At 41.5% G+C, this 24,144-nt stretch overlaps 1 pseudogene; it reads right to left on the bottom strand.

Moving 5' to 3' along the window:
* Positions 1-1,412: 1,412 nt before the first annotated feature.
* Positions 1,413-11,122, bottom strand: LOC132651894 (testis-specific Y-encoded protein 1-like; annotated as a pseudogene).
* Positions 11,123-24,144: the final 13,022 nt, after the last annotated feature.

Raw genomic sequence — 24,144 nt, 5'->3', positions numbered from 1 at the left:
TATGTAATACCCACTGAATCAAGGGCCAGAACAAGCCCACTCACAGGTGGAAGGTGTTTGCAGAAATAGCTTCTCCTCAGAAAGATCTCTCCTTCAATACCTTCCCAAGGCAAAGATAGGCTTTGAATCCTGTTGAGTCTGTTCCAGGCCACTGCCTCTCCCCACATCTTCAGCATGACAGTATCAGATGGAATCAGCGAAGGGACCTGGGTTCAAGAAACTGAAGCAGTTCCTATCTTGCAAGGTGGTGACATTACATGACAATGTCCCTCAGGCAAAAGTGGATTTGTACTACTGGTTACATACACTATAGGTTTGGGGCACTGTTACCCTGTGCTGGCTGAGATGCAAGTCCTAAACTGTATATCTGGAAGTTATGGAAGTCATTTAATGTAATCCTTATAGCACTGGGAAAATAACCAATGTGAAGTGGTTGAACAGTAGCCACTCTGGCCTTAAGAATATCTTTCTTACTGTTGGGCATGCATAATACTTTTTGCATGGCTGCATGTTTGGCAGGATTGTGGCCAACATAATATACCTATCTCCTGTTCAATCTTTATCCTCTAAATTCTTAATCTGGACAGGGATTCTCTGGCTGAAGATGCATTAACCTCAGGTGTTAATTCTTGTGCTCATCCACACTACACAAATAAATAAAAAGGAAGCTACAAGACTTGGCCAAAATTTATCTCATTCAATTCCATTTTATACGTGGTGCACCTTCATTAATGTTCTTGTCAGAAATGCTTTGCTTTTTATCCTGTGGAAAAATACAAGAATCATGGAGAATATTCACCGTCTTTGCTTCCTAAATGCTTGGTAGATGTTGCCCTAACAACACTGGATTCTGACATGTGCAACACACAAACAAGAGATAAGCATCTGAATATAAGCACAGAGAGACATGTAGAAGTGGCCCCAGATCCTTTAACAAGGCTGATATTCTTTTGTGATGTCTTTTCTTTCTCTGACTACCTGATATTCTGTGTTCACTTGGACAGCCTCTTTTGCTAGGCCCAGATTAGTAAAAATTCCTGGATGACACTTGGGAGATCATCACAGAGGAGCACATAGAAGACAGCCATGTTGGTTTGAGATGGAAAAGTGTGTAGTTGAAGGCAAAAAACAGGCTAGCCACTCTGATACAGGATTCTTCGTAGGAATGAATGTTAAGCCCAAAGAAGTTTTCCTTAATCTGTCTCAGAATTTCAGAATGCGATTGGGATTATCACCTCAAGAGGTGTGTATAGCCTACCCACACCCACAACTTTCCCTCACACTTGAATGTTTTTCTTAGCTCAGTAAAGCCTTTGATATCATGCATTGTGTCATTCTACATGGAAAAAACAAGACAAATACCCTTTCAAGGTATAGCTGCTTGCTCACCTAGTAAGGTCCTAATTCTCCATTCATGGGTGGTCTTCCTTAGGGTAATAGTACAGAAGATTTGGCCACAGGTCATCCATAATAATCTGTGAATGGAAGGAGGACATAATATGGAAATGCCATTCCCAGGAGTCACAGCAGTTCAACTAGGTCCTACAGGATAATGGATGGTCAGAGAAAGCCAATCTCAGCAATCTTGTCAGAGGCAGGGAACCTGTGTGCATACAACCCGTTGATAAAAGTGAGCCTGGTGATGTCTTGCTTGCAGTTGTTGGAACGATGTTCAGCCTGTCCAATCCACTCTATTACACTGGAAACTGACTACTTGTATCCTGCAAAAAAGCAGTATAGTTAGCTCAAGCGACATGCCCAAATGACCACACATACCAGTGATACTGAGTTGAAAGTCCTTAGTGACAATGTCGTTTTGGAAGTATGGAAAAGTAAAGAAAAAACATCATCCTGCACATCCTCAGCTCATTGTTGTACTCCTCCATCTGTCAAGATATGGAAGAAACAAAAGAGAAATCACTATGTGTGCAATGAGAGCCCACATACTATAATGATGTGTTCCACATTTGTTTTTACTGAAACTCCCCTTATGCTATGCCCAGACACAATTTCAACTGACCTCCAAGCTCAACAAGTAGTTCAGTAAGTCTGTGTCTTGGTTGCTGATGACAACTTCTGGGATGGTTCACCATCTGCCTCTGGTCAAAGGACCTTGCTATTCTATGAAGAGAGGATCCAGATGCAAGTGGGCCATGATGGGAGAGTGGTCCTTGGAGTCTTTCTTTCATTGTCCTATGTTCTTTCCTAGCCTAAGATGACTTCTGTTCTCAGTCTCCTGTTCTATGAAAATCTGAGACTCTGTAGAAGGTGGAAATTACACTCCTTTGGAGTGGGATCTCTTGAGGCCTTGGGCGAGGAAGAGAAAACCAATACTAGCAGTCCAGTTGGAGTCATAAAACTCATATGCAATGACTCCAAGATGGCGGCAAGCAGAGTGTACCGTTTTGGAGAGGCAGAAGACATGAATCTCCGGAATTGGTGAGTGGAGAGTCAACGAAGCTAGAATTTGGACTTTTGGGCTTTCTAAAGGACAGGGGCCACCACAGAAGCATGGAGTGTTGTAGATTTAGATCGGGTGCGGACTTCTCTGGGAAGGAAATAGGGCGCTTCCCTTGTCCAGGCCTCCCGCCAGGGGAACCCGCACACAGCACCAGGCAGCTGAGTGCAAAGCTCACATCCGGGAGATCAAGGCAGGAGAGACAGTGCTCCAGGCCCCTTACAGCTGCAGTCTGCTGTAACCACCCGTTGAACACCTGTCCCCTTCTTGGACACACATCCCACTCAGGGCACTCCGGACCCAGAGCGCAATAACCCCAGAAACCTCCTCACAGGAGGAGCGCAGGCCTAATCACAGAGCTCCAACTACTGAGCACTAAACACAGAGACTCAGATCCACAATACAATTCTTCCTGGATATCAAAGCCGCAAAGCTTTAATAAAGTCTTGTCTGGGACCCAAGACGGGCGGAGGCAGGGAGACAGGGCTCCAGACGCCACAGCCGGAGGGGAGAGCAGTAATGACCTGCTGAATGCCACCACTCAGAGGAGAACACACCCCACCTAGGGTCCTCTCGCCAAGCTCTTCACCCAAGGAACACATCCCCACTACCACCACCACCCAGCTCTGCAGGAGTGCACGCACCACCGAAACTCCAACCCGCCAGAGTGTACGTCCAATACAGTGCTAGCCACAGAGACTCAGATCCACAGTGCAACACTTCCCAGACCCCAAGTCTGCAAGTGGCAGCACGGAATACACAGGGCTGCCCAGCCAGTGATTGTATGGGGCATCCAACCCCTCAGTGGTAGAAAACCAGCTGAACAGACACCAAAGACCAGCAGACTTGTAAAATCAATATGTGCGTGCATTCTTCAACAGCACTTTGTTACGACCCGCGTAATCATCTCGCCAGCAAGAACGCATGCGGACAACAGGATCCTTCTGCAGCAAGCTTTATTACAGTTAAGCGATGAAAGGAGGAAGACCCCGAGCCCAGAATGGCGCTGTTTATATAAGCACTGCTCGCACCAGAGTGGTGTGAGATGACATATCATTCCCTGATTGGCTGCTCACCCATGGTGTGAGATGACGTATCATCCCCTGATTGGCTGCTCACCCATCACCCCATATGACGCCCTGGGCTGGGCTCGTGACTTGGCGCGCATTTGCCAAACGGTCATGCGCTCTAGGACTTGTTTACCAGTTTTGAGAGCAGAAGCCAGCGCCATGGCGACCAAACTCTGACTCTCCACAGCACTTGCCATCCCTTAGTGCCTGCAAAAACAATTTCAGTGCCTGCAGGGCACCCCTCTCACACACTGAAGGCCTCTTCATTCACCAACACCCTGTCCCTTAGGACACACCCACAAGCACACACTCAAACACACACTAGCCCACATTTGTCTTTCTGCGCCTGCGAACTTTCGTTCTACAGGTATAGCTGAATAACCAACACACACACTGAAACCACTAGACCTCACCCATTTTCCTGAAGAATTCTCCAGATACCAGAGAAAAAACAGTCTGACCTGTAGAATCCAGGAACAGACGGTGAACACTGGCCAGAGGTCGGCGAAAGAACACAACCAACGCAAATCAAGATATCATGGCTTCACCGGCAACCTCCAAAATTATTGGACACTCCAACCCAGCAGAAACACAAGAAAATGATTTTAAAGCTATGATTATCCAGTTATTTGAGGCACATAAAGAGGAAACCAACAAATCTCTCAGAGAAAAAGTCATAGAAATTCAAACAGTTAAAGAGGATACAAAAAAAAAATCCCTTAAAGATTTGGCCTCCCGTCCTGAAGATACCTGATAAAACAGGATCAGATGAATGGGGAGGAGGTCCCCCCCATCAGTGGACTTGGAAAGGGGCACGGTGGAGATGAGGGAGGGAGGGAGGGAGGGAGGGAGGGAGGGAGGGACTGGGAGGGACTGGGAGGGAATGAGGGATCGGGACACGGCTGGGATACAGAGTTAATAAAATGTAACTGACAAAAATAAAATAAAAAAAAAAAGATTTGGCCTCCCAAACAGAAACAAAGAAAAATGAAGTGAATGAACAAGCTCTTAAAGAAACACATGCAAACATAGCCAAACAATTGGAGGCAAAAGCAGAGGCACTAAGAGAGGAAACAAACAAAAAAAAATAGAGACCATCTTGGAGACACAGGAATCCACACTCAAACAGATGAAGGAAATGTTGCAAGACATGAAAACAGAATTAGAATCAATAAAGAAAACACAAACTGAGAAAACCCTGGAACTGAAGAACTTAGAGAAAAGAGAAGGAAACTCAAAGGTAAGCATCACTAATAGAATACAAGAGATAGAAGAGAGAATCTCGGGTGCTGAAGATACACTCACAGAAATTGATACTTCTCTCAAAGCAAAAATAAATTTTAAAAAATCCCAAACACAAATCATCCAAAAAATCAAGGATGCCATGAAAAGGAAAATATAAGAATAATAGGAATTGAAGAAGAAGAGGAGTCCAGGCTACAAGGTCCAGAAAATATTTTCAAGAAAATCATAGAAGAAAATTTTTCCAACCTAAAGAAAGAGATGTCCACAAACATACAAGAGGCCTACAGAACACCAAATAGACTAGACCAGAGAATAAACTTCTCATGCCACATCATAGTCAAAACACTTAATCTACACAACAAAGAAAAGATACTAAAAGCAGCAAGGGAAAAAGGCCAAGTAACATATAAAGGCAAACCTATCAGAATCACACCAGACTTCTCATCAGAAACTATGAAAGCAGAAGGGCCTGGGCAGAGGTCATGCAGGCCCTAAGGGACCACAGATGCCAACCTAGACTACTTTACCCAGGAAAGCTTTCAATCAACATAGATGGAGAAAATAAAATATTCCATGACAAAACTAAATTTAACTAATATTTGAACAGCAAACCAGCACTACAGAAGATACTAGAAGGAAAATTCCAATCCAATGAAAACAAATACACCCAAGAAAATATAGGTTAAAGATATTTTCCAACAAAAATCAAAAGCAAATAAGCAATGATTCACAATAACATCGCCAACTCCACAATAATAGGAAATAACATTCAATGGTCATTATTTTCTATCAATATCAATCGACTCAACTCTCCAATAAAAAGACACAGACTAACAGAATGGGTGCGGAAACAGGAACCAACATTCTGCTGCATCCAAGAAACACACCTAAGCAACAAAGATAAACATTACCTCAGAGTAAAAGGCTGGAAAACAGTTTTTCAAGCAAATGGACCCAAAAAACAAGCAGGAGTGGCTATCCTAATATCTAATAATATAGATTTTCAACCAAAACTAATCAAAAAAGACATAAAGGGGCACTACATTTTAATCAAAGGAAAAATTCACCAAGAAGAAATCACAATTCTAAACATCTATGCCCCAAATACAAGAGCACCCATATTCATAAATGAAGCATTATTAAAGCTTAAACCAAACATTGATTGCAATACCCTACTAGTGGGTGACTTCAACACCCCACTCTTACCAAGGGACAGATCAACTAGACAGAAACCAAAAAGGGAAATAAAAACACTTACAGAGTCCCTAAATCAAATGGACCTAATAGATATCTACAGATCTTTCTACCCAAACTCGAAAGAGTATACCTTCTTTTCAGCACCTCATGGAACCTTCTCCAAAATAGACCATATAGTTGGTCATAGAGCAAGCCTCAACAGATATAAAAAGTTTGAGATAATCCCTTGTATTCTATCAGACGACCATGGAGTAAAGCTTGACATCAACAACGGAAACAACAAAAAGCTGAACACACACATGGAAACTGAACAACTTACTACTCAATGACGGCTGGATTAAGGAAGAAATAAAGAAAATAAAGACTTATTAGAATTCAATGAAAATGAAGGGACAACATAACCAAATTTATGTGACAAATTGAAAGCAGTGCTCAGAGGAAAATTTATAGCACTTAGTGCCTTCAAGAAGAAATTTGTAACATCACATACAAGTAACTTAATGGCCCAACTGAAAAACCTAGAAAAAAAAGAAGCAGATACACCCAAGAGGAGCAGATGGCTGGAAATAATAAAATTCAGGGCTTAAATCAATCAATTAGAAACAAATAAAACTATTCAAAGAATCAATGAAACAAAAAGCTGGTTGTTTGAGAAAATCAACAAGATAGACAAACCCTTAAAGAATCTATCAAAATCAGCAAAATCAGAAATGAAAAGGGGGACATAACTACAGACACTGAAGAAATCCAAACAATCAATAGGTCATACTACAAAAGCCTATATGCCACAAAATTTGAAAATCTAAATGAAATGGACAATTTTCTTGATAGATTCCATCTACCAATATTAAGTCAAGATCAGGTAGAAAGACTGAATAGACCTATATTCCCCAAGAAAATTGAAACAGTCATTAACAGTCTCCCCTCCAAGAAAAGCCCTGGGCCCGATGGTTTCAGTGCAGAATTCTATCAGACCTTCAAAGAAGTGCTCACTCCAATTCTCCTCAAACTATTCCACAAAATAGAAACAGAAGGAACACAACCAAACTCATTCTATGAAGTGACAGTCACCCTGATACCCAAACCACACAAAGACCCAACAAAAAAAGAGATCTTCAGACCTATCTCTCTTATGAATATTGATGCAAAAAATACTCAATGAAATACTTGCAAACTGAATCCAAGAACACATCGAAGATATCATCCACCATGACCAAGTAGGCTTCATCCCAGGCATGCAAGGGTGGTTCATCATACGGAAATCCATCAATGTAATCCACCACATAAACAAACTGAAGGAGAAAAACCACATGATCATCTCCTTGGATGCCGAAAGAGCATTTGACAAAATCCAACACCCATTCATATTTAAAGTATTAGAGAGGTCAGGGATACAAGGAACATACTTGAACATAGTGAAGGCAATATACAGCAAGCCTACAGCCAACATCAAACTGAACGGAGAGAAACTTAAATCAATCCCACTGAAATCAGGGACAAGACAAGGCTGCCCATTGTCCCCATATCTCTTCAACATAGTACTTGAAGTCCTAGCCAGAGCAATAAGACAACTAAAGGAGATCAAGGGGATAGAAATCGGAAAGGAAGAGGTCAAAGTGTCACTATTCGCAGATGATATGATAGTATACATGAGTGACCCCAAAAATTTAACCAGAGAATTCCTTCCGCTGATAAACACCTTCAGCAAAGTGGCAGGATACAAAATCAACTCCAAAAAATTAGAAGCCCTCCTGTACACAAAAGACAAAAAGGCTGAGAAAGAAATTAGGGAAACAACACTCTTCACAATAGCCACTAATAACATAAAGTACCTTGGTGTGACTCTAACCAAGCAAGTGAAAGACCTGTTTGAGAAAAACTTCAAGTCTCTGAAGAAAGAAATCGAAGAAGATATCAGAAGATGGAAAGATCTCCCATGCTCCTGGATTGGTAGGATTAACATTGTGAAAATGGCCATCCTGCCAAAAGCAATCTACAGATTCAGTGCAATTCCCATCAAAATACCAACTCAATTCTTTACAGACCTTGAAAAAAAGATTCTCAGCTTCATATGGAGAAACAAAAAACCCAGAATCTCCAAAACAATCCTGTACAACAGATCATCTGGAGATATCTCCATCCCCGATCTCAAGCTGTACTACAGAGCAATAGTAATAAAAATGGCATGGTATTGGCATAAAAACAGAAAGGAGGATGAATGGAACCGAGTAGAAGATCCAGAAATAAACCCATGTACCTATGAATATGCGATTTTTGACAAAGCAGCCAAACCATTCAATGGAAAAAAGATAGCATCTTCAACAAATGGTGCTGGTCCAACTGGATGTCTACATGCAGAAAAATGAAAATAGATCCACATTTATCACCCTTCACAAAACTAAAGTCTAAGTGGATCAAAGACCTCAACATAAAACCAGATACACTAAATCTGTTAGAAGAAAAAGTGGGGAACAGCCTAGAACTCATTGGCACAGGAGACAACTTCCTGAACAGAACTCCAACAGCACAGGCTTTAAGAGCAACAATCAATAAATGGGACCTCATGAAACTGAGAAGCTTCTGTAAAGCATAGGACACTGTCATCAAAACAAAACGACTGCCTAAAGATTGGGAAAGAATCTTCACCAACCCTTTATCTGACAGAGGGCTAATATCCAGTATATATAAAGAACTAAGGAAGCTGAAAAGCAACAAACCAAGTAATCCAATTAAAAAATGGGGAACAGAGCTAAACAGAGAATTCTCTGTAGAGGAATATAGAATGGCAGAGAAACACTTAAAGAAATGCTCAACCTCATTAGCCATTAGGGAAATGCAAATCAAAACGACCATGAGATTTCTCCTCACACCCATCAGAAAGGCCAAGATGAAAAACTCAAGTGACAACACATGCTGGAGAGGTTGTGGAGAAAGGGGAACCCTCCTCCACTGCTGGTGGGAATGTAAACTGGTACAACCACTTTGGAAATCTATCTGACTCTTTCTCAGACAATCAGGAATAATGCTTCCTCAAGACCCAGCTATACCACTGCTAGGTATATACCCAAATTTTGCTCAAGCACAACCATGTTTGTAGCAGCTTTATTTGTAATAGCCAGAACCTGGAAACAACACAGATGTCCATCAACGGAGGAATGGGTACAGAAATTGTGGTATTTTTACACAATGGAATACTACTCAGCAATCAAAAAAGAGGAAATCATGAAATTTGCAAGCAAATGGTGGCATCTAGAAAAGATCATTCTGAGTGAAGTATCCTAGAAGGAGAAAGACAAACATGGAATACACTCATTTATATAGACCTAAAAGATAGGATAAACATAATGAAATCTATATACCTAAAGAAGATAATCAAGAAAGTGGACACGGGGTATGATGATCTATCCTCATTTAGAAAGACAAATGGGATATGCATTGAACATATGACAGGAGTCTACTTCAGAAAGCATCTGAAAAACTCTACCTAGCAGTGTTCCAAAGTAGATACTAAGACTCATAACCAAACCTTCGGCAGAGTGCAGGGAATCATATGAAAGAAGAGGAGTTTGATGTGGAAAGGATAGGAGCTCCACAAGGACCAAACATGGATTGGTAGGATTAACATTGTGAAAATGGCCATCCTGCCAAAAGCAACCTAAAAAGGGCACAGGGTCTTTTCTGAGATGGACACTCAACCAAAGACCATGAAGGGATAAAACCTAGAACCTCTGCTTGGATGTGACCCGTGATAGCTCAGTATCAATTGGTTTCCCATAGTAAGGGGAACAAGGACTATTTCTAACAGGAACTCAATGACTGGCTCTTTGACCTCCCTACCTCCCAAGGGAGGAGCAGTACTGTTAGGCCACAGAGGAGGACTTTGCAGCCAGTCCTGAAAATACCTGACAAAAGGGAGTCATATAAAAGGGGAGGAGGTCCTGCCCTATCAGTAGACTTGGAAAGGGGCAGGGAGGAGATGAGGGAGGGAGGGTGGGATTGGGGAGGGAATGAGGGATACAGCTGGAATACAGAATTAGCAAAATGTAACTAATGAGAAAAATAAAATTAAAAAAAAAACTCATATGCACAGTTGAAGAAAACAAGCTGGTTGGTTGATGAAGTAGCTGTCAATTCCTCAGTATATGTAGGAAGGATGATAAAGAACCTGGGCTATGTCTCTCTTTCCTGGCCTGTGGAAGGAGTGTGTGCCTGTGCATGCATAGTCTGGCATGCTTCTTCCATTCAGGCAGGTTCTATGTCAATAGGAAAGGGATAGTGGAGGACATGGATTGACAGTGCCTGGGAGACTGATGGCATCATATTGCTTCAAAATTCCCCAAATATTTCTTTAGTAAATATGCATCCAGAAGCACAACCTCCCTGAATTATTAGGGAGCTGAGATCTCAAATGAGGCAGCATTTGCAGGGACAGTTGTTAAAGGGATCCATATTGTTTCCCTTACAAAAGGGCTGACAAATCATAGACTTTCTGCAGAATGCTGCTTCTGCAAATATCCCATGACAGGGCACTCCCAGTAGTGATTGGTGTCCCTGATTGAAGTATTTCTTCCTGATAAATACTGTCTGCCATACCAGGATGCCACTCAGTTTCTGAACATAACACTATGAGATTGGAATTTATTGTGTAAACTTTGGAGCTCTTTCTCCCCCAGACATCCCCATAGTTCATCTTAATCAGTTAGCTCCTTCAAACAAATTTTTCTCTCTGCTGCCAATGCCCAGTGACCACATTTAAGGATACAGCTTTAGCCCAGAAGCCCAGGATGCCCTGGATTATGGTCTTTCTGTGCTCAAAGTGAGATCTGAGCATCTTGGCCACCTTTGATTTAATCTGGGCAACAGCTCCACTACCACAGGCATTCATGAAGCTGAGCTCTAGTTGAAGAAGTGCTGGCTCCTCCATTTAAGAACTGTGCTTTGCAAACCTGTGACCTGAGGATGGCAGCCTTTATATCCCATGCTGGTCTTTGGAATCAGAGGCCTGCTCTATGTCTGTTTTAGCTCAGGCTGCTGATATTGTGCACCTTCCTGCTTTGTGCTTTTCCTTTATTTCTTCACCCCCATTCCTGACCTCTACTACCTCCATGATTTTTAACTCCCTCATAGTAGCCTCAACCCTTCCTTCCCACATGAGGCTGCTGCAGTGCCTCTGCAAGGGGTCCCCACAGGACTACCTACTTCTAGAGGCTTCCTTATATGGTTTTTCGCAGCAGGAGCACCTGAGCTCTTTCCTAGTGTCTAAAAGTCTCCTTACAGAAAGCTGTTTTCCAGGAGGAGTTCCTAGGGAGCCATATCCTCACACCCATCCTGGGACTTGCCATTGGGTGCTGACCTGTACAAGGATGCCTGAGACAGAAGCCGCAGGAGCTTTCAATGCTACACCATGATGGTCTTCTGAGTGGCCAACTGGCCTCTGAACTTTTTCCAGACTCTGTTGCCACTGGCTGTGGGTGGGCTACTGTGATGTCAGCCAGAAACAGGCCTTAAATTGTCTTATAATAAGTACATAGATAATCTCACTAACCTCCACTCTGCCTGGTAATCACTGCTTCAACCCAGACTCCCATGTCATTTCTCCATAAAACACACAACTTGACAAAGGTACTTGCATGCTTATGTACTTTACAATTGCTGATGTACATTTACTAACTTGTCAGATGGATAGATATGTATTCTACTGAAAGACTGTTCTTGTAAAGGTTGTGGCTGCTGAGAAGACATTTGAACATTAGGTCTGTTCCTTTCAAACCTTTCTGCTTAGCAAAGATAGATGAAATCCCACTCCTAAGCAGAATTCATAGGGACTAAGGTATTACTCAGCTTACAAACTTGAGAATAAATCATCCCTAAGTACAAAATTATTGGCAAAGTGATCCCATTAGAGTTGTAGGCTTTGAAGACTACAACTATAATGACATGCATGGTGTATTACTTTAAGAAAATGGAAGCAGGGAAGACTTACTCAGAGCTACAGAAAATTCAGTAATACTTACTAAATAGAACTGATGGGCTAATTCTGGGACTGAGTGTTATTTGGGTTAAGTCATTTTGTTTCTGCAGATAAACTCTTGAATGATACATTGACTGTGAGCCCAACATCACAAGCTATGTATTGAGGAAACAAGCAGATAATTATTTGTATCTAAAATTTAAATAATGCAGGAATTAGTGGATGAGTGTCTTGGGGGTGAGTGGGAAGTAACACTGCCTGAATTGGGTGTACAAGTCCAATAATTGCTGCTACTGCACACCCTTCAATTGCTACAACAGATGATCTTTCCCATCCCTATCTCTTTTTCTTTTCAACCAGTAGAAATATTAGAGGTTTAAAAGGATCATGAGTTTCCTTCTTTATTTTTTTAAATTGGAAATTGAAAATATATTCTGATAAATAAAACAACTACGTTGATAATAATTAATCTTATTCTTTCTATGTATTTCAGGGAAACTTGTGTTTATAGTTTTAACTTTTCTATCATAAGTGTTCATTACTCAACATTTCAGTGATTTTTTTCAAAAAATACTAATGAATAGTTACTAAGATGTTATTACCATAATTAGAATTTTCATAAATATGTATCTAGGATTTTCCCATTGGGAAAATTTAGATTCCTATTTTTATCATACACCACAATGTAGTATAGTTTCACTGTGTTATTTTTTAAGAGGTCTAGGCCACCATTTTGGAGGCATTTAAGGTAAAGGTATAATTAATCCACAGATTCCAGAGCATAATAAGAACTACTTGGTATAAATGTATTCTGATGAGTTCTATGGTGACAGGGTTGTATGGTTAATAATGCTGTTTTATAAACAAGGATGCAAGCAAGAAGTGAAAAGAAGAATAAGAAAATCAGGCATGAAAAGGTACGCAACATATTCTGGCAATGCTGTATTCAAAATTTTAAGAGAATTCAACAATTGTCAAGTCCATTCATGATGATAGGGACTTGTACTACTGTAAAGGGTATTATCATGGGGAAGAATAAGTATTCAAATTCACCTAAATTAGGAGGCTTAAAACCGTTCTTCTTATATTCAACCTGGTTTTCACCAAAGTTGGCCTACTGGAGATCACCTGCACTTGCTGCCGCCTAAAAACTTATAGAGTAGTTCATACTGAAGCATGCCACACATCAAGAAAACTGGATATCAGTTGTTGAGGCTTTTCCAGCTCTATTATAGTTCTACAGACTCTGTTCTCACAACTTTGTCTCATAAACTGTTGTCATACAAGAGGCAGTGTTTGGATAGTTCTCAGGAAACCAGAATCGGGATTCTTCCCAACACAATAAGCCATAAAGCCATAGTGAGAATCTAGTTTCAAGATGCCTCACTCAGCACACTTGATTCATGAGCTCACTTATTTCCAACAGTTCAAAATATTAAGTGATTAAAATGAAAAGATTTGACATCTTTCTTCAGGATATAGCAGGGTGAGTTCACTGGATCTTCCTCTCTAACAACCCCCACAATGTTCCACATCTAGCCAGGCTGGCACATTCAGAATGAAAATAAACCTTTAATTCAAAATAACTAAAAACTAACACATAGATAAAACTATATGCATAAAAACTAAGAAATAGATCTGTGATCTAAACCTTAAATAATAAAATTTCTAGAGTTCTATTATTTTAAATTATAAAACTCTAGAAGTTTTATTTAATTTTATTTATACAGTTTTATTTATAAGCAGTTCTCTATATGATATGGTATAGCAAAGGACTTCCTAAATAAAACTCCACTTTTCCAGGACAATGCCCACAATTCAGAAAGTACAAAGCTTCTGCACAGCCAGAGAAGCAATCAACAAGGTGAACAGGAAATCTACAGAATGGAAGAGTATCTATGCCAGCTACTTTGTACTATGTACTTTGCCAGTACATCAAACAAAAGATTAATATCCAGATATAAATGGAACTCAAAACAAAACTGACACATTCAAAAAATAACCCTGGGACCTTACTGGAGAGCTCTTGAAAGACAACTAAATGGTTAAGAAATGTTTCAACAGTAAGATCTGGAGAGGATAGGAACTCTACAAGGAGAGCAACAGAACCAAAAAATCTGCACACAAGGGTCTTCCTGAGACTGATACTCCAACCAAAAACTATGCATGAGATAACCTAAGACACAGATGTAGCCCATGGCAGTTCAGTATCCAACTGGGTTCCATAGTAATGGGAACAGGGACTGTCTCTGACATGAACTGATTGGCCTGCTCTAGGATCAGAAGGAAGGAAAAGAAGACCTCCCCTATCAGTGGACTTGGGGAGGGGCATTCGTGCAGAGGGTAGAGGAAAGGAGGGATTAGGATGGGAGGAGGGAAGGAACCACAGGAGGGATACAAAGTGAATAAAGTGTAATTAAAAAAAAAAGACTCTCCACCTCTTAAGATCCAGAAGTGTAAATGGGGTAAAGGTAAGAGACCAAAGAATTAAGAACTAGGTTATTGGTGTACTGAGCTAAAAAGTTTGAAACATATCAGACCAGCTGACTTTGCTGCTCCTGGGCGGATCAAGCCAACTTCAGGGAAGAGATGACCTTGCTGCTCCTTAGAGGTACTGTTGCCAGAAAACTGGCCTGGATGGCCTTGCTCCTGGAGATAATTGCCCTCTCTCCCTTAGCAGCAGTCTATCTGTTCAGGACAGGACTGAAACCCAAGGCTAGCCATTTCCCCTCACCCTAGGCAAAAGAGAGCAAAGAAAGCTGGAACTGTTCATGGTCCTAGTGCTTTCCCATAGCAAACAATTTTGAAACGCAGCACCGCCCTTTTCAATATTAATCAATAGAAGCTTGCGAGGCTAGCTTCCCTTGCTTTGGGAATGCTAAGAGGGAATGGGGCCTATAATTCACCCACAATCTGGAGCTCGGGGCTCTCTGTTGGATGCCAATGCCTTGGTGTCTGCAAAAGACCAGCTCGAGCTGTGAATAAAGATCCTCATGTGTTTTGCAACAAGAACAAAAAAAAGCAATGTTTCAAAAACAATCATTCTCCCTATCAATGAGGAAAATGCAGATTAAAACAACTTTAATATTTCATATTACCCCAGTGAAAATGGTAAGCAGGAATGAAAACCCACAGAGCACAGACAACCCTTATTCAGTGTAGATGGAACTGCAAACTAATATATTCACTATAAAAATTAGTATTGAGAATTCTGAGAAAGCTAAAAATAGATCTCTCTTATCACCTAATTATATTACTTCTTGCTGTGGAGAATTTAAGTTAGCCTGGTTTAAGTTTAAGTTATATTACTTCTTGTTATGAAGAGTTTAAGTTAGCCTAGTTTAAGTTACTCCATTTTGAAATAAAGAGCCTTCCCGACTGAAGCTGAATTCAGGTAGCAGGAAATAACACAGAATGTGCACTTAGCAGAAAACAAAGTTAACTTTCCTAGCAACATCCTCCAGGAAATATCACAGATTAAATATTTTATATATAAAAAAAAATAAGAGACAATCTCCCTGGCAATAGTCAACAAGAATCGGTTAAGAATCAGCTGGAGAGAGGCGGGGCAAGATGGCAGCACCGGGAGGACTCTCATTCTGAGCAGCAGCACAGCAGGATCGGCACAGTGACCAGCAATCAAAACTCATGGCCATAAAACACAAGCAATTATGTTTCTCAGGTGAGAGGATACCCCACCGTGGGGGATTCAATCAGCTTTTAACTCACCCAGCTAAACCGAGAAAGAGATCCCTGTTCCGCAAGATGCTTAGACGCCAGCCCTAACCCACAGCCACACGCCAATGTCTCTGGTCATGGTCCCAGACTGAACTGTGTGCACCACACTATCAGAGACTGGAATTTTCAGTCGAGAGATAACTTCATGGTGCAGGAAATGATTGGGACTGACCTTAGGTCACCAAGACATCCCCTGGAAAAGACTCGGGGGTTCCACGGGTGCCCCAGGAGCCAGCCCGGAGCCAGAGCCAGGGACCCAGGCTCCAGCACAGAGCCCTACCTGTGTGCCTGATTTGCTGCCTCAGATAGAACTGTGGGCCCCAGGGCACCAGAGACTGATTTTCACTGTCAGGCGCAAACCCACAGGAAGGGAAACGGCTGGTCTGATCTCAGAACACTCAGCTGATACCACCACCCTGAAAAGGTCTCGGGAAAAATTACTCAGTTTAGGCAGACGCCCAGGCTCCCAAAGACTGAAAAGGTAGACACAGGTAGTTTCTGTGCGCCCCAGGGCAGAAAAGAGACTGGGAGTCGCTGTCTCCAGAGAATCCACAGGGAAGGAAGGAAACTGTACTGACTTAAACCACCCAATCCTTCCCTGGAAAAAGTCTCACAGACAGGCAGGGAGAAGCCGCCATCACTGAGCTGTGCTAAAGACATAGGCAGTTTCTGCATGCCAACTAGCTGGCAAAGACTGAGAGGTGGGCCCCAGGGAAAAAAGGGACTAGGAGTCCCTGTCTCCAGAGAATCCACAGAGAAGGAAGGAAACTTTACCGACTTAAATCACCCAGTCCTTGTGAGGAAAAAGTCTCACAGACCTGCAGGGCGGAGCCGCCATCACTGAGCTGTGCGCCAGACACAGGCACAAACAATTGCTGTATCCCAGATGTCCAACTGTCACAGCAGCTGATCATTTAATTTACAGCAAGAAACCCAGAAACAGGGCAGCTATCTTCAGGACTTCCCTGGGTGAGAGGAGAACCCTCTCGACTAACAAAGACCACAGTTACCACTCAGGTCTCTATCCCTGAGCTGAGCAGCAGTAACTCCCAAAAAAATGCCAGCCATCCAGAGACTATACCCAAAAAGCTGAGAAGACTTCCTTCAAGAAAAACCACCTTTTTGCCAAGGGGATTCTATCCACCACAGGATCCACCAGAAAATAACCCCCAAAACCTAAAATAGCCCAATGGGTAGAGGCCAGCGTAAAAGCTCAAGCAACAAAAGACAGCAATATGGCATCTCCAGAACCCAGTTACCCAGGGGCAAGTAGCCCTGGACACCCCAGCATAATTGAAATCCAAGAGGATGACCTAACAACTATGCTCATGAAGATGATAACAGAGGAAACAAGATATGTAAAGACATAAAGGAAGATAAACTCAAACAGAATACTACCATCCGTAAAGAAATAGAGAAGGTTACAGCCAAATAGTTTGTGGCCTTTAGAAAAGAAATGGTTAAAGTACTAAAAAAATTAAAGAAAGAGAGCTGTTTCAAACAAACAGCTGAAAGAAGTGATGGAAAAACAGGAAAATACAGTGACACAAGTGAAGGAAATCAACAAAATGATTCAAGATCTGAAGATAGAATTAAAGAAAACACAAATGGAGGAAATTACAGAGAGAAAGAACTTAGGGAAGAAAACAGGAACTACAGAGGTTAGCATAACGAGACTACAAGACATGGAAGAAAGAATCTCAGGTATAGAAGATACAATGGACGAGGTAGATGTATCTGTCAAAGAAAATGTTAAATCTAAAAAATTCCTGACACAGACTGCCCAAGAAATTCAAGACAACATAAAAAGACTAAATCTAAGAATAATAGGAATAGAGGAAAAGGAAGATTCCCTACTCCAAGGTCCAGAAAATATTTTCAACAAAATCATTGAAGAAAATTTCCCCAAGTTAAAGGAGAGGCCAATTAGAATACATGAAACCTACAGAACACCCAACAAATTTGACCAGAAAAGAAAACCCTCCTGCAACATAATAATCAAAACAGTAAGTATACAGAACAAAGAAAAAAATACTAAAAGCTGCAAGAAAAAAAGGCCAAGTAACATATAATGGCAAAACCATTATAATCACACCGGACTTTTCAACAAAGACTATGAAAGCCAGAGGGCCTGGACTGATATCATGCAGACCCTAAGAGAACACAGATGTCAGCCCAGGCTGCTATACCCTGCAAAACTCTCAGTCCTCATAGACGGAGAAAACAAGATATTCAATGACAAAAACAAATTTCAACAATACCTACATACAAATCCAGCATTACAGAAGAGACTGGAAGGGAAAATACAAACCAAAAAAATTAGCTTCTTTCAAGAGGGCACAGGAAATAATTAACCCTACTACAGTAAAACAAAAAGCAACCAAGCACACATCCTTATGACCACTGCCAACATCAAAATCAAAGGATCTAACAGCCACTGGTGATTAATCTCTCTCAACATCAATGAACTCAATTCTACAATAAAAAGACACAGATTAACAGAATGGATACATAAACAAAACCCAGGAATCTGTTGCATACAAGAAACACACCTAAGGCACAAATATAGACATTACCTGAGGGTAAAGGGTTGGAAGATGACTTTCTAAGCAAATGGACCCAAGAAGCAAGCAGGAGTAGCCATTCTAATATCTGACAAAATATACTTTCAACCAAAATTAATCAAAAGAGATGGGGAAGGACACTTCATACTCATCAAGGGAAAATTCCAACAGGAAAGCATCACAATCCTGAACATATATGCCCCAAATACAAGAGCACCCACATTTGTGAAAGAAACTGATTAAATTTAAACCACATATAGATCCCCACACATTAATAGTGGGAGACATCAACACCCCACTCTCAAGAAAGGACAGGTCAACAAAACAAAAATTAAACAAAGAAACAATGTCTCTGACAGAGGTCATGAATCAAATGGACCTAACAGACATTTATAGAACTTTACACCCAAACACAAAAGAATTTACTTTCTTCTCAGCACCTCATGGAACCTTCTCCAAAATAAACCATATAGTTGGTCACAAGATACAAGATACAAGATACAAGCCTCAACAGATACAAGAAGATTGAAATAATCCCTTGTATCTTGTCTGATCATCATGGAATAAAGCTGGACCTCCCCAACAACAGAACATAGCAAAAAGCCTACACACATATGGAAACTGAACAACTTGTTACTAAATGACAGCTGGGTCAGGAAAGAAATAAAGAAAGAAATGAAAGTCTTCCTAGAACTCAATGAAAATGAAGACACAACATACCCAAACTTGTGGGACACAGGGAAAGCAGTACTAAGAGGAAGGTTCACAGCACTAAGTGCCTTCAAGAATAAATTCAAGACAGCTCATTCAAGCAACTTAATGGCTCACTTAAAAACCCTAGAAAAAGAAGAACTAGACACACCAAAAAGGAGCAGACGGCTGGAAATAATCAAACTAAGGGCTGAAATCAATCAATTAGAAACAAATAAAAGATGCAAAGAATCAATGAAATCAAGACCTGGTTCTTTGAGAAAATCAACAAGATCGACAAACCCTTAGCCAAGCTAACTAAAAGGCAGAGAGACACCACCCAAATCAACAAAATCAGAAATGAAAAGGGGGACATAACTACAGATACTGAGGAAATCCAAACAATCATTAGGACTTACTTCAAAAGTTTATATGCCACAAAATTTGAAAATCTAAATGAAATGCACAATTTTCTTGATCGATTTGATATACCAAAGCTGAATCACGACCAGGTAAATCAACTAAATAGTCCTATATCCCCCAAAGAAATAGAAGCGGTCATCAAAAGTCTCGAATCCAAAAAAAGCCCAGGACCAGAAGGCTTCCCTGCAGAATTCTACCAGACCTTCAAAGAAAAGCTAACTCCAATTCTTTTCACACTATTTCACAAAATAGAAACAGAAGGAACACTACCAAACTCATTCTATGAAGCCACAGTCACCTTGGTACCTAAACCTCACAAAGACTCAACTAAGAAAGAATTTCAGGCCAATCTCCCTTATGAACATTGATGCAAAAATACTTAACAAAATACTTACAAACCGAACACAAGAACACATCAAAGATATTATGCACTATGACCAAGTAGGCTTCATCCCAGGTATGCAAGGGTGGTTCAATATATGGAAATCCATCAATGTGATTCACCATATTAACAAACTGAAAGAAAAAAGCCACATGATAATCTCCGTAGATGCTGAAAAAGCATTTGACAAAATCCAACATCCTTTCATGTTTAAAGTATTGGAGAGATCAGGGATACAAGGCACATATCTAAACATAGTAAAGGCGATATACAGCAAGCCTATAGCCAATATCAAACTGAATGGAGAGAAACTTAAAGCAATCCCACTGAAATCAGGGACAAGACAAGGCTACCCACTCTCTCCATATCTCTTCAACATAGTGCTGGAAGTCCTTGATAGAGCAATAAGACAGTTGAAGGAGATCAAGGGGATACAGATTGGAAAGGAAGAAGTCAAATTATCACTATTTGCAGATGATGTGATAGTATATGTGAGTGACCCTAAAAACTCTACCAGGGAACTCCTACAGCTGATAAACACCTTCAGCAAAGTGGCCAGATACAAAATTCACTCAAAAAAATCAGTAGCCCTCCTGTATACAAAAGACAAAAGGGCTGAGAAAGAAATCAAAGACCTCAACATAAAACCAGACACATTAAATCGGCTAGAAAAACAAGTGGGGAATACCCTAGAACTCATTGGTACAGGATAAAACTTCCTGAACAGAACACCAAAACAGCACCCTTCAAAATAGCCACAAATGACATAGAGAACCTTGGTGTAACCCTAACCAAGCAAGTCAAAGACATGTATGAAAAAAATTTCAAGTCTCTGAAGAAAAAATTAGCAGAAGATATGAGAAGATGGAAAGATCTCCCATGCTCATGGCTTGGCAGGATTAACATAGTAAAAATGGCCATCTTACCAAAAGCAATCTACAGATTTAATGCAATTCCCATCAAATTGCCAACACAATTCTTTACAGACCTGGAAAGAAAAATATCTCAACTTCGTATGGAATAACAAGAACCCCAGAATTGCTAAAACAGTCCTCTACAATAAAAGATCTTCTGGAGGTATCTCCATCCCTGATCTTAAGTTGTACTATAGAGCAACAGTTTTAAAAACTGCATGGTAGTGGCATAGAAACAGAATGGTGGATCAATGGAACTGAACAGAAGACCCAGAAATAAACCCACACACTTATGGACACCTGATCTTTGACAAAGATGCCAAAACCATACAATGGAAAAAAGATAGCATCTTCAACAAATGGTACTGGTCCAACTGGATGTCTACATGTAGAAAAATGAAAATAGATCAATACTCATCACCCTGAACAAAACTGAAGTCTATGTGGATCAAAGACCTCAACATAAAACCAGACACATTAAATCGGCTAGAAAAACAAGTGGGGAATACCCTAGAACTCATTGGTACAGGATAAAACTTCCTGAACAGAACACCAACAGCACAGGCTCTAAGAGCAACAATCAATAAATGGGACCTCTCGTGAAACTGAAAAGCTTCTGTAAAGCAAAGAACAGAGTCATCAAAACAAAGCGACTGCCTACAGATTGGGAAAGAATCTTCACCAACCCTTTATCTGACAGAGGACTCATATCCAGTATATATAAAGAACTAATGGGGGGGCGGAGCCAAGATGGCAACTAGCACACACAGTTTCTGAGTGGTGGAATACCTGAACTTCTGAGTTGGTGAATAGAAGGACCTCTAACCCAGGAAAACAACAGTGAGGCTTTCTAAACAACAGGGAACATCACAGGAGGTGAAAACTTTGGTCTCAGGTCACCTGGGGACTTGTTTGGGGAAGGAGAGAAACGATCCTTTGAACTTGTGGCACTGCCCTCCCTCAGACTTCCCTCCTTCTCAGCACAGCAGGCTGGTCCTTCTCAGCGCAGACCTAACTGCCTGGGGTATAGAGCTGCTGAGGCGGAGCTCCAAGCCCTTTAGCGGCAGGCAAAGGCCAGCAGTACGTGTCCCAGAGTCCCAGATTCGCGCGGGGGCTGCACCATCCTCCAGGGATGAGTCTGCTAGGCGCCATACTAGCTCTGCAGGATCTCCATCACTGACGGTACGGCCCGCCCAACACCACAGTGACAGAGAATACGTCATATACTCACCAAAACCAGGCAGAAACATCATACAACCTAGACACACCAGGCGCTGGGCCTCCCAAGCTTGGAGAGCACAGTGAAGAGACCCCAGGACTTCCCAGAAAGCATCAGGACTAGCGACCCAGTCTCCAGTTACGGCGGGACTTGGCGGGGGAGCAGCACTGAGCTGGCAGGGCACAACAGCCCTCCAGTTTAAGACTAACCAGGGCCAAACCAGAGAGCAGAGAGGCTGGTTACCCCATCCCTGCTGATGTGACCACTCTGAAATCTCCAGCTGCAGCAAGACCTCAGAAACTTGCAATGACAGCAGCACAGAACTGGTGGAGCACATCAAAGAAGCAGGGCCAAACCAGAAAGCAGAGAGCCCGGATACCCTGATCTCTGCCAAGTGACCTACCTGTGAGTGCACCCTTGAGAATCTGCAGATCCCCGGATCCTGGGTCCTTCTAAAACAGAAGCCAGGCATTGAACTCCCTCCCACCCACATACCCACTTTGGGAAACAGAGGGGCACTAGGGACATTGAAGCTCCTGCTCTGAGGGTCTAATTGATGAATTAAGGCAGTTAATGCTGGAAATTGCGCTGCGATCATCACTAGCGCCTGTGACATATACAATGCAGAGCCCCTCCCACACACTCAAAGGTTCAACATTAGCCATCACTCTGTCCCTCGAGACACACGTCCACGTACACTTACACACACACACACACACACACACACACACACGCACACGCGTGCATTTGCCACATTTGCACCTGCGTACTTTCCTCCCACAGGTACAGCTAGTCCTCAGCACATGCTGAGAGTTCTCAGCTTCCTGAAGAACTCTCCAGATGCCAGAGAGAGACAGTACCAGTCTGATCTGCAGAATCCAAAAACTAACAGGGAAGGTTTCAGATAAGCCAATGGCCAGGAGTAGGCAAAAGAACACTTCCAACATAAATCAGGACATCATGACTTCACCAGCAAACCCCAAAATCGATGGATACTCCAATTCAGCAGAAGCACAGGAAAATGATTTTAAAGCCATGCTTGCCCAATTATTTGAGGCTCATAAGGAGGAAATGAACAAATCTTTCAAAGAGTTGTCCAGTCAATTGGAGGTAAAGAAAGAAGAAATAGATAAAATCCTTACAGAAACACAGGCAAACATAGCCAAACAAATAGATACACAAGTAGAGGAAAAATTAGTGGCAAAAAAAAAAGGAAATGAACAAAGAAATAGAGGCCATCATAGAGAGACAGGAATCCAAATTCAAACACATGAAAGAAATGGTGCAAGGCATGAAAACAGAATTAGAATCAATAAAGAAAACACAAAATGAGAAAACCCTTGAGCTGGAGAACTTGGAGAAAAGATCAGGAACCACAAAAGTAAGAATCACCAACAGAATACAAGAGATGGAAGAGAGAATCTCTGGAGCTGAAGATACATTCGCAGAGGCATATATCCAAAAGAGGCTCAAGTACACAAAAAGGACATTTGCTCAACCATGTTTGTAGCAGCTTTATTTGTAATAGCCAGAAGCTGGAAACAGCCCAGATGCCCCTCAACTGAAGAATGGATGCAGAAATTGTGGTACATCTATACAATGGAGTATTCCTCAGCAATGAAAAATAAGGAAATCATGACATTTGCAGGTAAATGGTGGGACCTGGAAAGGATCATCCTGAGTGAGTTGTCCCAGAAGCAAAAAGACACACAGGGTATATACTCACTCATATAGACATACAACATAGGATAAACCCACTAAAATCTGTACATCTAAACAGACTAAGCAAAAGAGAGGACCTTAACTAAAATGTTCAATCCCCATCCTGAAAGGCAAAGAGGATGGATATCAGAAGAAGAAGAAAACAGGAAACAACCTAGGAACCTGCTACAGAGGGCCTCTGAAAGCCAGAAGAAAACAGGAAACAACCTAGCAACCTGCCACAGAGGGCCTCTGAAAACCTCTGCCCTGTAGACTATCAAAGCAGATGCTGAGCCTGATGGCCAACTGTCGGGCAGAGTAAATGGAATTTTATGTAAGAAGTGGGAAATAGTACCAGGTGGAGAGGACAGGAATTCCACAAGGAGTGCAACAGAACAAGAAAATTTGAACACAGGGAACTTCCCAGAGACTCCTACTCCAACCAAGGACTATTCATGGAGATAACCTATAAACCCTGCACAGATATAGCCCATGACAGTTTAATGTCCAAATGTGTTACATAGTAATGTGAAGAGGGACTGCCTCTGACATAATCTGATTGGCCTGCTCTT

The sequence above is a fragment of the Meriones unguiculatus genome, assembly GCF_030254825.1.
Source record: "Meriones unguiculatus strain TT.TT164.6M chromosome Y unlocalized genomic scaffold, Bangor_MerUng_6.1 ChrY_unordered_Scaffold_35, whole genome shotgun sequence".
In the NCBI taxonomy this organism is placed as follows: Eukaryota; Metazoa; Chordata; class Mammalia; order Rodentia; family Muridae; genus Meriones; species Meriones unguiculatus.
Note: the sequence above shows the minus strand (reverse complement) of the source record. Positions and strands in the feature narration are given on the sequence as shown.